The 15892-nt window shown below is 34.3% G+C and overlaps 1 protein-coding gene across 1 annotated transcript in view; it reads left to right on the plus strand.

Moving 5' to 3' along the window:
- Window positions 1-15892, plus strand: part of LOC137580898 (uncharacterized) — a 59622-nt gene that overhangs the window by 13716 nt on the left and 30014 nt on the right. Inside the window, exon 2 of the mRNA XM_068295042.1 lies at window positions 3287-3330. The gene's annotated coding sequence lies outside the window, so the exon portion shown is untranslated. The remainder of the gene's footprint in view (window positions 1-3286; window positions 3331-15892) is intronic.

The following is a 15892-nucleotide window of genomic DNA, read 5'->3' on the forward strand; positions in this document are numbered from 1 at the left end:
TTGGGAAATTTCCAACTAAACCCTCGCTTTGCATGTTGCATACAAGTTAAAATGCTTTCCCTCTTTCGCCATGGTCCAAGCCCTGTTCTCGCGTAATGCCTTTTTGCATTAAATATGAAAAATCAATTTTAACCACACGAAAACGAAGATGAAAAACCGCAAAATGTTCAAGCAGAGCAGAGCATATTAAAAACCATCTAACACATACTGTGACATCGAAATCATTTCAGGGCCAAAGAGGAAATATGCATATTATTTGGCATCCCTGAAACCTCTGGTGAAACAGTGGCCAAAGGACACCAAAGTCAAGCATTCGTCGGCCAAGAGGGGGCTGGAGAGCTTCAAGATGATGTGAGCAGATGAAGGCTGACCAAGTGCGCGGTCACGTGGTCACAGCCCGCCAAACCCCTCGTACTCATGTCTCTATTAACGCTTAGGGTAAACCGAAGTTTCTTTCTATATATAGTATGGCTTTTCTATTTGCATAAAATGTGCAACGGCTGCAGTTCGGTTGGGTATATATTTTTTTTTATTATTTATATTCCTTTTTTTTAGCCTCGTTCGGTTTTCATGGTTGCACGACTTTTTGCTGTTGCTGTTGTTTTACCCTTTTTCCCTGTTCTTTTCCCTTTTGGTAAGGCATTTTTAATGGCATTTATAGTATATCGCGAACAAAGTCAAGTGCTGGTAGAACAGAAGAAAAAAAAAAACAAAAAAAGTTGTCGGCAAATTAATGAACTTTTTCCTATGCCAAGGCGGCATATGATTAAAAACTTTTCTCTTAGATGCAATTTCTTTTCTGGCTGTGTGTTTTTCTCTTTTATTTTTATTATTTTTGTATGCATGGAAACTGAGAGAACTTTTACATTTAGCATTTTACCATTTCCCCATTTTCCATATTGCATTTACTTACAATTCCATTTCCTTACCATCATCATCTTCATCATCATCATCAACTTAATCATCATCATCATCAACCATCACCAGCAGCGTCGTTTGAGTAACTGAGATTTGACCCATTTTGTTGTTGGTCTGACCAGATCACGATTTCGCCCCAAACCGCTCGTTTGAGTTTTATTAATTGTCTGTTTTCCCGCTTAGACTTATGGCTTTCAAAACACGGCCAAATAAATAGCCAGCGGGTTACTTCATACAAATCATATTTTGTTATTCTTATTAATAAAAGATCTTTTGTCGATAAAACTATATGCTTTCGCTTTGTCCAATCTGAACTGACTGAATCATATTGAAGTTATAAGATTATGTGATATTTGGTAACATCATTTTCTTATTTTTATCATTGGCTTAAGTAAGATAAACTTGGCAATCATCAACACAGTATTTAACCAGCTATTTCTTATTCAATTCAGTTAATTTAAATTTTCATAGTCTCTTACAATTGGTCTTAACGAATTATTAAATTGTATTTTGACAAGCAAAAGGTTTGTTGAAAAAAATAATATTTTTAAATGCATTTGAATGGATATAGAAAACACAAACCTGGATGATTCGATGGCATGCATCATTTCCGTAGTTCTCGTTTCTCTTACCCTTAAATGAACAATAAGTCGTAACCATTTAAAATCGACTAAATAGCATTGTTAAATGAAAAAACCTTTTCACTATTGATATGCACTTTCTATTTTAAGTCTGTGATTAAGCGACAAACAAAACAAAATAAACCAAAAAAAATTCCACTCTATATTGTTAACGTTAATTTCCAATAGCATTTACAGTTAATTCACTTAATTCGCACTCGAAAAATAAGGCAAAATGTTTCGATTTCCACTTGGAATACCCTGCAAAAAGGGCTCACTAAAAGGGTATTTACCCTTAGTTGATTAGTTAAAGCCTAGCTAAAAATAATCCAAGTGTTATTTAAGTTCGCAAACGAATGTGATTTACGAATAGATATACGAGAGACTTGTCGAATATCTTGAAGAAGGTCATAGAAGTGCATCTTATTGATTCAGGGATACATTCCCATTGAGATTAGGGTATCTTTAAGTCGTTTCTCTCAACTGGTGTATCGCATTTTTCGTTTCGTTGGCCTCACTGACAATCGGCAACTGGCAGCAAATCGTGCAGTTCAGGGCCTGGGCCAGACTACGGCTTTTTAATTGACAGACTGAAGCGTGGGAGGGCTCGAGATGGGGTAAAAGACAAAAAAAACTACACATACAACTGGCAGCTCAAAACAAGCCAAAAAAAAGGTCAAACCAGGTAAAAACAGCTGCGTTGCATTGGTTGTTGATTCTGCGATTTGGGATTTGGGAATTGAGCCGATGCCAACAGCCAAGGCAGCAGCTGGGAATTCATTCAGCCAAGCTTTGAGCTGACTTGATTAAAGATTTCACACTTGATTAAACACTGGGGGTCTGAATCGCCAATCATTATTAGTTAGTTGCTACTTGAAAAAAATGGGGGAAAAAACCTGAGAAGCTCCAATTGCAAGTTTCAAGTTCGTTGCAACAAATTGTTTGAACATTTTTTTGGAGGCTGGCAGCTGTTTCAGTTTATTTTGTATACATTTGTTTGACCAAATAAAGCAAACAAGTTGGCCGACAGAAACTGTTATCCGAATTCGGGCAATGTGGAAAATTGATGGCCGCTTTTCAATGTTTGCCAACGGTAAAATATTAATCAAGGATATCAAGTGAAGGGAAAATTAAAAATAAAGTTAATTTTAAATGCATAAAAACCCAAGGGACCAGGCTAACTTTAATCGTGCTGAAGATTATTATGGAAAATATTATTGATATATGAGTAATACTAGCTTAAAATTGTCAAGGTCATTAAGATGTTACTAAACTTGTAGGGCAATAAGTAGGATTAAGTTATTAAATTGAGAGTGACCCTGTACTATTATTTTAGATGACCAAGTTAGTTTTTGGCCTATAATGGAAAAGATTTCGTCATCTTTACCGGATTATTCTATATTTTACTGCTGTTTAGCATAAATTCAGGACTTTCTCAAAAGAAGGAAAATCATCTGCAATGAGTCGAAAAAGTCGTTAATTCACGTTATGATTTACGTATTTTTGGTCTTGTGCATTCAAATATTTAGGGGTTCATTTGTTTTTGGGTTATTCCAATCTTAAGAAGATTATTTATACTTTGCTCCCTCTGTCGTCTTTTTCTTTAACTTTCATTAATTCTTACAGATGGCGTTAGACCGTAATAATCATAAATTTCTATTTTACTTTAGTTACAGTAAATAAACTGAACTTTAAGTGTGTATAATACATTTTTACTAATGATTATGTTGCCTCTTGTCTCTTTGCAGTTAATGTTAATCTACAAGAACGTAATTTCGAATAGAAAAGCAAAGTAAGTAAAACCAAAAACTTGCTATATCGAATGCCCATGGGTCACATCGGTATCAATCTTAATTTACAACAAATTTAATGTGGTGCGTGGTGTTGTGTTTTTTGTTTTTGTGGTTCAGTATTCTCCTAGGATTATGGCCTCAACGCCTATACATATGCTGTGGTTTTTTGCCTCCCTACCAACTTTTCCTCTCTCTCACACTCTCTTTCTCTGTTTTGCTCTTCGTCAATGGTTCATGCAAATGTGCAATGTATTCTGATGGGTTTTTGGTTACGGCAAACGACTTGCTGCTTTTTGCTGTATGAAAATGTTCGTTCTGATGTTACGTAAACAGCAATCGTAAATATGCGGAGAAGAGAAAAACTGAAAATGGTGGTAAAAAAGAAGAAGAGGACTACGTGTATACTTAAGTGATTTTATGGCACAATTTAAAATGTGTTTGAAATCTGCACGAAATGTAACAAATGCTATAAATTTTGGTCTCTGTTTCTTTTTTTTCCAAAAAGGGGGTTCAAAACGTTTTAGACAGGCCTAAAAGGTAGCTTGACTGGTCCCACAAGCTTGCTTATCAGCAACAAGTAAAAGAGGTAAAAGGACGAGGTTAAGGATTTTGCCATGTTTTCTTTTCCCTTATCTCGGCTTTCTGCCTGACTCAGTGTGCGTTTGTGTGTGTGAATGTGTGGGTGGGTGGGTGTGTGCGGTTTGTGTCTGTGTTGTCGACAGCTTTCGATTTGTTTGGTCTTCTGATTGACTGACAGAATGACTGTTGCCTGCCACAAGCAGTTAAAGCATTGCATATTTCAAGGCGTTGCCCCATGGTGAGGCACGTCCTGGCCATTGAAGAAGGCTGCTTAGAAAAGAAGACTGATAAATTATTATGCTAGTTCACTTTGTGGATGTTGCGGATGAGTGCAATCACTTGAAGTGATGATGATTATGATTGGAAAAATAAAATTGTAAAAGATATATGCATATATGTACATCTCTATATCAGTTGAGAGATATAAATTGTAAATACATTTCAACAAATTTAAAATGTAATTTTGATCTTAAAATCTGCTCAAGTAGTGTCTTTTTTTTTTTGCTTAATCTCTTAAACACGAACTCAGTTTATTAGATTATTCTCATAATCTATGGAGTAAAAATATTAACCAAAACAAATATTCTTTTATGCTTCAATAAGTATTCTCATCTTCCATTTACTTTTTCGCATCATTCAATTTGTAGACAGTGCGTATGCGCGATTTGTTCTTATGTGGCTTAGTGGGGGCAAAATATTTAATCGTCTTTCTTACAAAAGTTATTAATGATATTCTGCTGACTAAGCATACAATTTTGGTCTTGAGTTTTGAGGTTTCCCTTTTGCGTTGACAGCTCCATCTGCAGTTTTAGTAACCAAAGACCATATTACAAGTTGGGTCTTTCTGCCTGTCATTACCACAATGGCTCTCAATTTGTGTGTGTGGGTGCGTGTGTAAATTGCGGATTCTTGGTTCATAATAACAGAACCAGAGCCAGCATAATAATATTTCACTCACGTAAAATCAATAAATGTATTAATTAAAAGATTAAACATTGGCCACAGTGTTGGACAGATTGCAATTGGATTGACAGCCTGTTGACAGTTGCATCTTAAATGATGCACATTGGAAAAAAAAGGACCCAGTGAAAACTCTCGAATGGCATTTTCCATATTTTATTAAATTAAGTGCTGGTTTACACTTCACAGGCCAGCAGAGTGACCAATAAACTGTGGTCCAATAAAATAAACAATTGCCAATTTATTACAAAACAGTTTTACAACAATTGGTAGTGACAAATGAACACGTACATATGAATGTAAAACACGAAATCAACATGTAAATTAGATTTGCGTCTGACAGAATATACTTACATCTCCCAAAGAGAATTATACTTCATTATTACAGAATTAATCCATTGAACTGGAAAGCGGAAATGACAGAATTATTTTGTAACCATCGACATGAATTCGAGTTACCATATATAGCAAATTGCTAAAAAAGAACTACTAGGAAACAAGAACAGGACAGGGGTCCTGCCTTGTGGTTTATTTTGTCCCTTTAAATACTACATTTTCCTTTGTATAGATAGAATTTTTTCACCAACTAGAATTTAGATGTAGAACGTCTTGTTAAGATCCATATTACAGTAGCATATATTTCACAACTCCTTTAACTACATATTATATTAATATGTAGATCCAATTGCGTATTGACACAAGAATCTGTTAAAGTTTTTCTTCGCTGATGGAATAAATAATATGAAAAATTTTGGTTCTTTTGCATAATAGGAAACTCTCAGTGTGCACCTTACCATGCCAAAATGTCAACTAAGAGATGTTGCTGAAACATTTTATCTTTGCGACAAGTTTATTGAAGTAGTCAAAACAAGCTCGTAAACTTAGTTTTCGCAGTTTGTTGTTGTGTTTTTTTCTTTGCTCATGTTCAAGGTTTTCTATGGCAAAGAACTGGACATGGACGTTGGACACTGGGACATTGGATGGGACGTGAGACATGACTTTGGTAACATAGTGTGGCCAACTTGTCTCGCCGTCATGTCTGCATATGAAAAGTTTGTCGCCCTCTGTGTTGTCGTTGTTGTTGGTTTTGCGCCTCATAAATCACAAAAAATTTTGCGCGTGCAAAATATATAAAAAAGGAAAAATAAGAAAGAAAAAAAAGAAAAAATTAACACACACACACAACAGGCAACGCAAAGCGCAATAAAAACTTTTGATTTTTGGTTCGTTTTATACGTGTGCGCGCGGGTGAGCAAACAGAATTACATTCAGTTCCCCACACCCAGACCTCAGACCCCAGAGCCAGACCCATTGCGATTCCCAAAGTGAGAACCAGACACAGACACAAAACGGAAACGGAAGTGCGTAATGCCATGTGTGCCCGAAAACATTATGTCTGTGGCGAGAATAAAAAAAAAAAAAACAAAAAATGAAGAAAAGAAATAAAAGGTGCAAACAGCAAATTTTGTTGATTAATTGCAGACCTGAAGCCTGGACACACAACAAAACAATGTGACTCAGCAGGGTCAGTGTTTTTTTTTGGTCTTTTGTTGTTTGATATGAAACAAAAGCTCTACTAAAAATATAAATAAATCTAAGCAACCATAAAAATGCAATAAAAAAAAGAGGTTGCGTTTTTGTTCTTTTGCTTTTGTTTGTGTGTTACCTTTTTAATAGCTATTTGGAAGGGCATTTAAACAGTTCTTTATTGTACCAAAAAGTAAAGTAGTTTGTTTTGACCTCTTTGTAAGCGATAAGCACATCTACCAAGTTGAGTATATATTTATCGATTTTATTTTGGAATCTAAACCTAAAAATATAAATTTGGTCACACTTTGGTAATAAGTTTATTTGCTGATTTCTAATATTTAAGAGTATTCAGCTTTTTCATAGTATATTTATATATTAGTATTATTTTGTTTAAATATTTAGAACAACTAATATTTAAAAGACCAAGCAATTACAAATGTAATATGTATTTAACTTATACAAGTAAATCCTGGTTTATCGATTTAATTTTACAAACAAATTATGAAGCGGAAGCAAGATTAGAAATTCTATAAAAAATTATGCGAAAGGAAGAAAAGGCCTGACAATCATATTGTTTGTACATTTATATTCAATTTCTTTGTCTATATATATATCAGAATCTTTGCTATATCCTCAACATATTATTACTTAAAATATGTCTTATAATAGGTGACCCCGACGTAAACGATTTCAAACCATTAATTATTGATTGCTTAAATCTTTTTTTTTGTATTTCAATCAAAGATTCTTCATATTTAAATTTAATTTATAGGCAATTTTTCTTACTTCAGATAATATTGTCTGTGTAGCGGGTGACCCCGACGCTTATTTCTCTTGATGATGCTCAGTTGGCTTCATCTCTGATTAGAAAACTGTTACCTTTTGCCCAAATGGTTATAAATGATACAAAAAAAAAAGAACAACAGCAAACCTAAAAAAAACCCCAAAATTACCTGGCAAAGAGTTTTAATTAAAATTAATTAGAGTGGCAAAATATTTTCGAAATAAAGTTGAGTAAAGAGCTTTTTGCCTACGCCCAGTTAATTAGGCATCGTGACTAAACTGACGTAATTATTTAGGGGAGTTGCCGCAATTCCGTTCCCTTTTCGCCTCCATCTCCATCTCCGCCTCCAAGTGTGTCTCGGCTTAAAACATAAATAAATAGTTAGTTTGGTTAGTCAAGTTGCACTGTTTGGCAAATGTGAAAGCTGCAGTTGGGCCAAATGTGTGAAAATTGCTGGCAAATTGCTGCTAGAAAATGACTAGGCAGTAGGCCAACTGAAAAGATTTGCATAGCAGGCGTTTCAAGTAGGAAATGGTGGCGGGTGGCTATCAGCTATGCCTCAATTATGCCTCGAGTCAGTCAGCCAGTCAGTCATTCTGTCAGTAAGTCAGCAAGCCAGCTATCATTTTCTCAGGTTCTACTTTAATGCCCTGCAGTTTTCTTTTTCGTTTCTTTTTATTTTTTCATTTTCAGCCTTATGCCTGCCATGCTGCCGAAGCTTTAAGTAAAGTTCTCTACAAAAAGTAACTGTACTTGATAGTGGCGTAATTTCATTATGCAGATCGACAGCAGCTGCCCTCAAATTATATGGAAACCCTTTGGGTGTCAGAACAAAAAACCAAACCGAGGAGAACATTTGACTCGCTTGAGGCTAAAATGCCTGCGCCTGTCATTTCCCTCACTTTGGTTTCTTTTTTTTTTGTTTTGTTTTGTATATTCTTCATTCTTTCACTTTACTTTGCGTTTTACTCTTTGGCTTACAAACAAAACAGAGTAAAAAAAGAAGCATTTCCTTCTACGCTTTAAGCCCTTTGCTGCCTGCCTTCCTGCCTCTGTCTGGCCTCTTCAATTGTTTGGCCAACTTTGGTCATAAAAAAGCTGGCTAGCATACCAAAAAAAAAAAAAAAAACGTTCTTATTACAAAGGACTTACCATTTTGAGAGGATCTTCTTGCAGTGCTTCTAAGAACTTGGGGATTTTAAAGCGAAACCCAACACGAAAAAAATGTGTGTAACTGTATGCGAAAATGTCATAAATTTTGGCATTTGTCTATGTGTTGGCAAAAACTAGAGAAAAAACGTGTGAATCGAAGTAAAATCTAAGATCAATGTGAAATTTTCTCTGCTTGATTTACTTTTTATTAGTATTTTAAAAAATATTACCTTTGGTTGATAATAGTTTTGTCTTGGGTGGTTTCGCTTTAATAAATTGAAAAAAAAAGTGTTGATTGAGATTGAAACTAACAATAAGTATGTTTATTGTTTGATATTACTAAAAGTTACAGGGTACTTAAATGTTCTTAATGTTGTTTATTATCCGACTTACCATGGCTGAAAAAAAAAACAATTTTTTTTGTTTTTTAATTACGTGCGTAGGCAATGTGAAAAGTTTTCAAGTCTTTCTCGAGGGTTCCAGCAATTAACGCCGCGTCTCGGTGTCAAAATGTTTTGTCCTGTTTGTTGGGGGTTTTGTCATGGCCTTGGCCATGTTTTTCGTTGTCGTTGTGCTCTCTTATTAATTTGGCCAATTTGTGGAAGACGGAAGTTGAAGTTCAACACAACTGGCATGACAAAAATTAATTAAATTTTCGAATAAGCCAAACAAACCGAAAGCGAGATTGAGAGAAACAGAAATACAGAAGAAATTCATGTTTTTTTGCCGGTCGCCGGATAATCTCAATTGAGTTTGTTCCCACAGCCCCCTAAGTGAGCACACGCACCCGCAGATGGATGCCTACATATATTTTGGATACTTTAAGACAGCCATTTGCCAGCCACATCGGCGACGCCGACGACGGTGGCGGTGGTTGCTGTTGCGGCTTCATTGGCGACTCATCAGTTCCCACAGTCGATAGTCGACTCCAGCTTCGGCTTCAGCTCCGGCTACCGTCATTGCCTGTTGTCGCCGCTGCGGCTAGCCCCAAAATTGTTTACGACCATGAGCAAAACTCAAGACAGGAAGCCATCAGGGGGCTACCGCATCCAGCGCTAGTCATCTTCAAAAGAGTGCGCCAATTGTTTTTGTTAACGTTGTTGCTGTTTTTGTTGCTGTTTTTATGGTTTCTTTGTCTTTATTTCGCCAATGAAAAATGCAAATTAGCCGTTCAAAAATGTTTCACTTTTAATTTCATTGGCTTAATCAAATTGGTTAGAAATTATTAGCAACAAAATTGACAAGGGCAATTAAATTATAGAGGGAAATGAGTATGCCAGTGGGGAAAAAACAAGGAAATGTGCAAACAGCTGGAAAGCAAAAAGGAAAATTTAATCTTTTTCCCCATCAACAGGCAAATGGAGTTTCAATGACATTTCGAAAACCAAGTGAAGAGGAGAAAAATCTCCATTTAATGAATTTTTCCTTTTTTTTTTTTTTAATTAAGCATTATAAGCTTATAAGCTTTATATATTAGGCTAAAATACAAATTCAAAAGTTAAATCAATAATAAATTTGGCGGAAAGGATTTTATTAATTCACATAAAATAGATAATGGCATAAGAGTAGAAAGTAAATTTAGTCGTTACTTAGTTGGAAAATAATATATATTTTAAATGAGCTTCACTCAAAAGGAGATTACAAAGATATACCTAAATTTAGAGATCCTTCCTATTTTAATCATGGGGTTAAGTTCTTTTGCAGGACCCTAGATATAGAAGGTAGTTAGGACTACATATATATTCTTGACCAAATGAACACTGATTACACAGAAAGTTAGCTATCTTTCAGTATCTAAAATAATTTTTTTAAGTTGGATTGCCATATCAGATTCCCTTTAAGTCTATTTTTATTCCCTATTTTGCTTTAAATTTGTTGTAACTAAAGTAAATTAAAAGTATAGTAAATCATTTTTTATGATCTTTTTTTAAATTTTACCTTAATTTGTCTTACTTTCAAATGTAATAAGCTTCATTCAATAAGTATAACTTTTTTATTTTTGTTTGTTTGTTTTTATGTTTTCTGCATATTTCCGTTTTGGGCACGTGTCAATGAAAATAATTTAAATTTATTATGGCCACACACAGACTTGGGCAAAATACACAAACACAAAGACTGAAGCATTATGTATACGCCGCGTGTTCGCTTCACTAAACACCTAAAATGCCCTCCAGCTGTGTCTCATATTTTGTATGCGCGCTAATTTGCAGTTGAATGAAGCAACAGCAGCAGCAGCAGCAGCAGCAACAGATTCCTTCGGTTGCATTCTCCACCATTACATTCGACCCGACACTCCCTCACGGGATGGAACGTGACGTGACAGTAATTAACATAATAATCCATTTTGTGGCTAAAGAAAGGCAAGAGAAAGAGGTTGCTCGGCTGCTAGGCAGCTGCCTGTTGCTTCTCTTTAACATTTTTCTTTTTGAGTTCTGTTCGTTTCTGTTTAGTTCTTGTGAGCTAACATTTTTTTGTGGGTTAACTAGTTGGGCGTCAGTTGGGGTTAAAGAGAGTTACTTCAATCTCACGATTTACTTGAGGCACGTTTAATGTAATGGCATATTAGATGAATTGCCTTCAAGCCATTCTGTGTCTATGAAAGCATAAAAAAAAATTCTGACAACATTTTCCAATTTTGGTAAAATTATATTCCATATTTTATTATTGGGTCAACCACATGACGACCCCCACAGAGCTGTAAGGCATAGGTCAAAACACAATTATCTCAAGTGCATGTCCAAGGTATGACAATATAAATGACAAAAAAGGGCCATGACCAGGCTTTTTCTCATCTAGGCATGGAAATTTGTTTAAATTTGCCATATTAAAAGAGAGTAATCTTTACAGCATTGTCATAATGTTTTATGTCAACTTTAAAGCTAAAGTCTATAATTACATATATGGTTATCTATACATAGTAAAAGAGTAAATGGAGTCATGCACTTGTAACTTTTGTATGAAAGGTGTTTTATTTATTGTTTATTGTAGCTATTCCTCAAGTTGGTACAAACTATTGTAATTTTATACTATAATCTGAAGTGCAAGCAATCAAAATTAATTGCAGAAAACAATAACAAACAAATGAAATGCTTTTAAATGGTTTATGATGGTGATAGACTTAGGCTAGGCCAAGCCCATTCCCCGAGTTAATATAGACAAATTAGTTCTTCTAGAAGATATGTTTCAATTGAGAAATGTATTAAATTTAATAACTATTTTAAATTCAAGATATAATTTATATTAAGTTTAATTACTTTAAGTTTCCTTTCTTAATAATATGGCTCTTTGTTCGATGTTTAAATGTTATTTAAACGAAAAACCTTTTCGCCGGGATAAAGTTTTTTTTTTTTTAGGGGAATTTGTTATAGAAATGTGTGAAATATTGCTGAATGACCTTATCAATAATGGCGACACACACTTAAAGTGTCAGTTTGTTGTAAACTTTTTAGTTTTTATTGCAATGTGAAATGTTGAATTCTCTCATGGTTTCAGTCTGCCATTCAACGACGTTGGCTAACAGACTTGGCCCTGTTTTTCGGTTTACCATATTGCTCCTGTACGCAGGGATGACTGGTCTTGATGTTGTTGTAAAATGGCAACGCCCTACCAGCTGTCAAGTGCCAAAATATAAAAAAAAAAAACCCACAGCTGTTCGTCCAACCGGAGAGTGTCCACGAAAACTTTTTTATTTCGTTGACACTTTCATAAATTCTAATTACATATCAAAGTAAGTGTCATTTGCAGTAGCCACTGGCCCAAAAAAAAAATAAAATATGTCATGAAATTTTTATGAATAATGTCAAAACGCGAAGGAATAAAAGCAAAGAAAATCTAAAAAGAAAAGGTGTCTAATTTTAAAAGCGGGTTCTTTGTGCGCTTAGTTGGGCCCAGCTAATTAAACCAAAGTCAGTGAGTGAGTAAGACATTTGTTACGCACCAAGAGCAAGTTACCTTTTTTGGTTTTCGGTGATAGCTCTTGGTCAATGGAAGGGAAATTAGCATAATTTTTCCATATTATATCAAATATATGACGATCTTTAATGGTTATTATTATGATTATTATTATTTTTTTTCGTTTTGAGTCCGAGCTCGAGACGTGCGCAAGTCGTGACCTCGCGTACGTTGGATAACATTGGCAACGCCAACTCAAAGCCAAATCGGCAAACCGGCTATAGACAGTCTTCTTGGCCATGCGCCACAAACAGAGTTGTTGTTGTTATTCATCCTCTTCTAATTTAATAATATCGAACACAGTGCTAACGACCGAGAACGATACCAGATACTTTTTGTTTTGTCTTTTTTCGGATTTTTTTTCTGTTCAAAATTTGTTAAGCACAACAAATGAATGAAATGTGATTCCTTGACAAATCTTTTGTATTTAAAGTCATTTCTATGCATAAGTTTGTATATGTTTCAACATACATAAAGACAATGTATTAATTTCAGTAGCACAAATATGGCAACAACAAAATTAAGAAGAATTCATATACATAATCATCTTCATTGTGCCTTTAGGTGAAATTATAATTGAATTTTGGTAAGCACTTAAGCGGTTTAGTTAATTTTTATTCTATTTTTTTGTTATCAAAGAATATTAATTAAATAATTATCAAAGTTTTTGTTTTGGTTAGATTAAATTGGTCATCTTGTATGATATCATTAATATAATCGTCTTTGGTATGTGAATCCTATTTGAGTTGATAAAGAAACAAACAATTTTCTTATACATTTCGTTTCTTCTCAATTGAAATATTTGTTATTTAAGCTTTGTCAATTCAGATTGCATATTAGTACGGCTAAAATAATACAAACTTTAAGACAACCCGTTTATTAAATTGAAGAAATGTTCTTAAATGAGATTTGCCAACATATTCGGGCGAAAGTTAAATTAAAATAAGTTTTATATTAAAAATTAAAGTCGAAACTTTGAGGATTATGCCTTCGAAGAATAAACCGTGGATACGTTAATGATTTATCCGACCCCTCCTTAAGTAAGTTCATGTTTTAATCAATTTGGAAAGGCATTGGTTCTGTATAATTTTCAAATGTGCAAAAAAACAAAAAAGAAAAGAAATAACCTTATATTAGCCGAATTGTTGGTATTTCAGTTTTGATTGCCTCATCAAGGGAAAAATCAACTTGTTGGGGTAATTACCAACGAAAATAAAAGTTAAGTACTTTTTGTGTGTTCATGGCCTGTCATAATTAAGTTTTTCTTATGGCTTTCTACCATTTCATTATCACCCACAACACAACTAACTAAGTAGTTGAGGAGGAGTCAGGCAATCTCTTTATATAAAACAAATTTTTTTTTCATATTTGTTTCGCATTCGTTTTGGGGTCCCCAAAAAGTTCCGCTTGTTAAACTGCCAAACAAAACGTAGAAAAGCAAAAAGAGTCAACTTTCAACACTTTCTTGAGCACGCAAAAATACATACAACACAAAACACGCGAGTCACATTTAAAAACATAAATAATGAAAAGAAAAAACCAACAGAAGTTACATATGTTCGTAACGATTATTGTTGTTTCCACAATAAAATTAATAATGTACAAACCAAAAGTTTAAGCTAAATATAAAAATAAAGAAGATAAAATACCCTTCTCTTTAATGGGCTTAAATACTTAAAATCCTAAATTAAAGTAGAACAAAGAGTTTACTAAAAACTTTTAAAAAGCAATTTCAAAAATGCAATAGCTATGTATATAATGCACTTAAATTATATTGAAATATGAGAGAGATCTTGACAGATTTATACGCATGAAATATATGTACATACATATATCCATTCTCCATATTTAAAAAATTGCTTCCAAATATGTATATCCTTTCATATAACCAATATACCCTTCTCAATGTTACCCTTCATTTGTAAATTGTTTTCGTTGTTTTTTTTTTTGGTGGGTGGGGAAGTTGTGGGTGGCCTTTAAGATGGCTTTAAATGGCAAACAATAATTTTTGTGACTCTTTTTTGCAATGGCAAATTAGCAAATAAAAAAATATACAAATTGATAATACTTGGGTTTTTTGTTTATTTTTCCCATTTTGTTGTTTTGTTGCGACGTAACGTAATAGTTTTTACGTAAGGCATAATAACCACATGTGCCCCGCCTCACTCTTGTAGGGGGCCCTGGTTAATATCGTGGGCGTCGGATGTAATCATCGTCAATGGCTCAAAGAGGCGCAGTTCCGTTTAATTCGCATATTCATGGCACTGGCCAACTTATTGGTCTTCGGCCTAAGCATGACTTGCTGAAAATGAAATTCTAGAGAATTATATAAGTAAGAAAATAATCAAAAAAAAAGTCCATTCAGAGAACCAAATCGTGGGAATTCCTAATGTAAAAGGGAAATTAAAACCCAAAATCTCATTATGAAGAAAAAAACATTTTATCTTAAGTTTTGAAAGAATCTAGGACAAGTTTTATCTCAAACAACATGGTTGTTTAGTAATGAGTTGGCCTCTTTAATTTGATTCTATTTTCTCATTCTAATTACCCTACAACTGACCATAATAAGTTCTCTTTTAGTTTATGTCTTAATGAGGCAATTAGGAGAGCAATGAAAAAAACTTGAGAGATACAGAGCTCAGATTGGTCTTTTGAGCCAATTAATTGGAGAGCACTCCAAAAGGCTTTCAGCCATATAACCCAGTTAAAAATAAAAGACTAGTCTGTCTAATACCAACTTATTTCAACACTTTAAGTTATATTTTTGAAAATTTTGTTTGCGTTGAGTTTTATCTACTTATCACACTTTACCATAATTGAAAGTCATTTGAAAGTCTTTAGAGGCAATGGCACAAACCACAAAAACAAGAACAAAAAAACAGTGCACTTTAGTCAGTCTTTTAGTTTTTATTATGTCTGACGTATTGTTCTCTCCCACTTGCCCACATAAATAAATCAGAAAACGCACTTAAAAAACAAATTGTGAAAGTTTGAGAAAAGTTGCACAGCCCTAGAAAAGTGCAGATCCCAAGCAAATGCTATCAGATATAAGAAAGGCAGAAAAGAAACCGCAACAGCAGTCAGAACATAGCCGGAGGGTCTGGTTCGTCTGTCTCCTAAAAAGAATCAGATCCAGGTCTCGAGACTTGAGACGTTAGTCTGAGTCTGCTGATTGCGAACACACGCACAGCTACGCGATGATGCTGCCTGTCTGCCACACGCTGTGGCAAAGTTGCAAAAAAGTTGCAATGCCCAAACGAGTTTTCTTCCACGACTTCGTCTTCTATCTTATAGGCAAAAGCTAAGTGTAACGTGCCGCAAAACCAACGGCACCGCATGCATACGATACGGAGGCAAATAGGCTAACGAAAATATTTTAAGTCGTTTAATTTTTACTCTAGCGCTTTATTCCGAAGATTAAAGTAGAAATAAAAATCGTTAAAAATTGTGTTATATTTTCAAAAATCATGAATGGATTCATATATTTATTAGTCTCAGACGATTCAATATTATATAAACTGTTTTAAATGTGGAATTTAGAATTAGAATTTAGATGTGGAATTTGCCTCCTTCAAATATTTCTAAAAAGACGTTAAAGACATTCA

This window comes from Drosophila tropicalis, unplaced genomic scaffold, assembly GCF_018151085.1.
Source record: "Drosophila tropicalis isolate 14030-0801.00 unplaced genomic scaffold, ASM1815108v1 contig_845, whole genome shotgun sequence".
Taxonomy (NCBI): Eukaryota; Metazoa; Arthropoda; class Insecta; order Diptera; family Drosophilidae; genus Drosophila; species Drosophila tropicalis.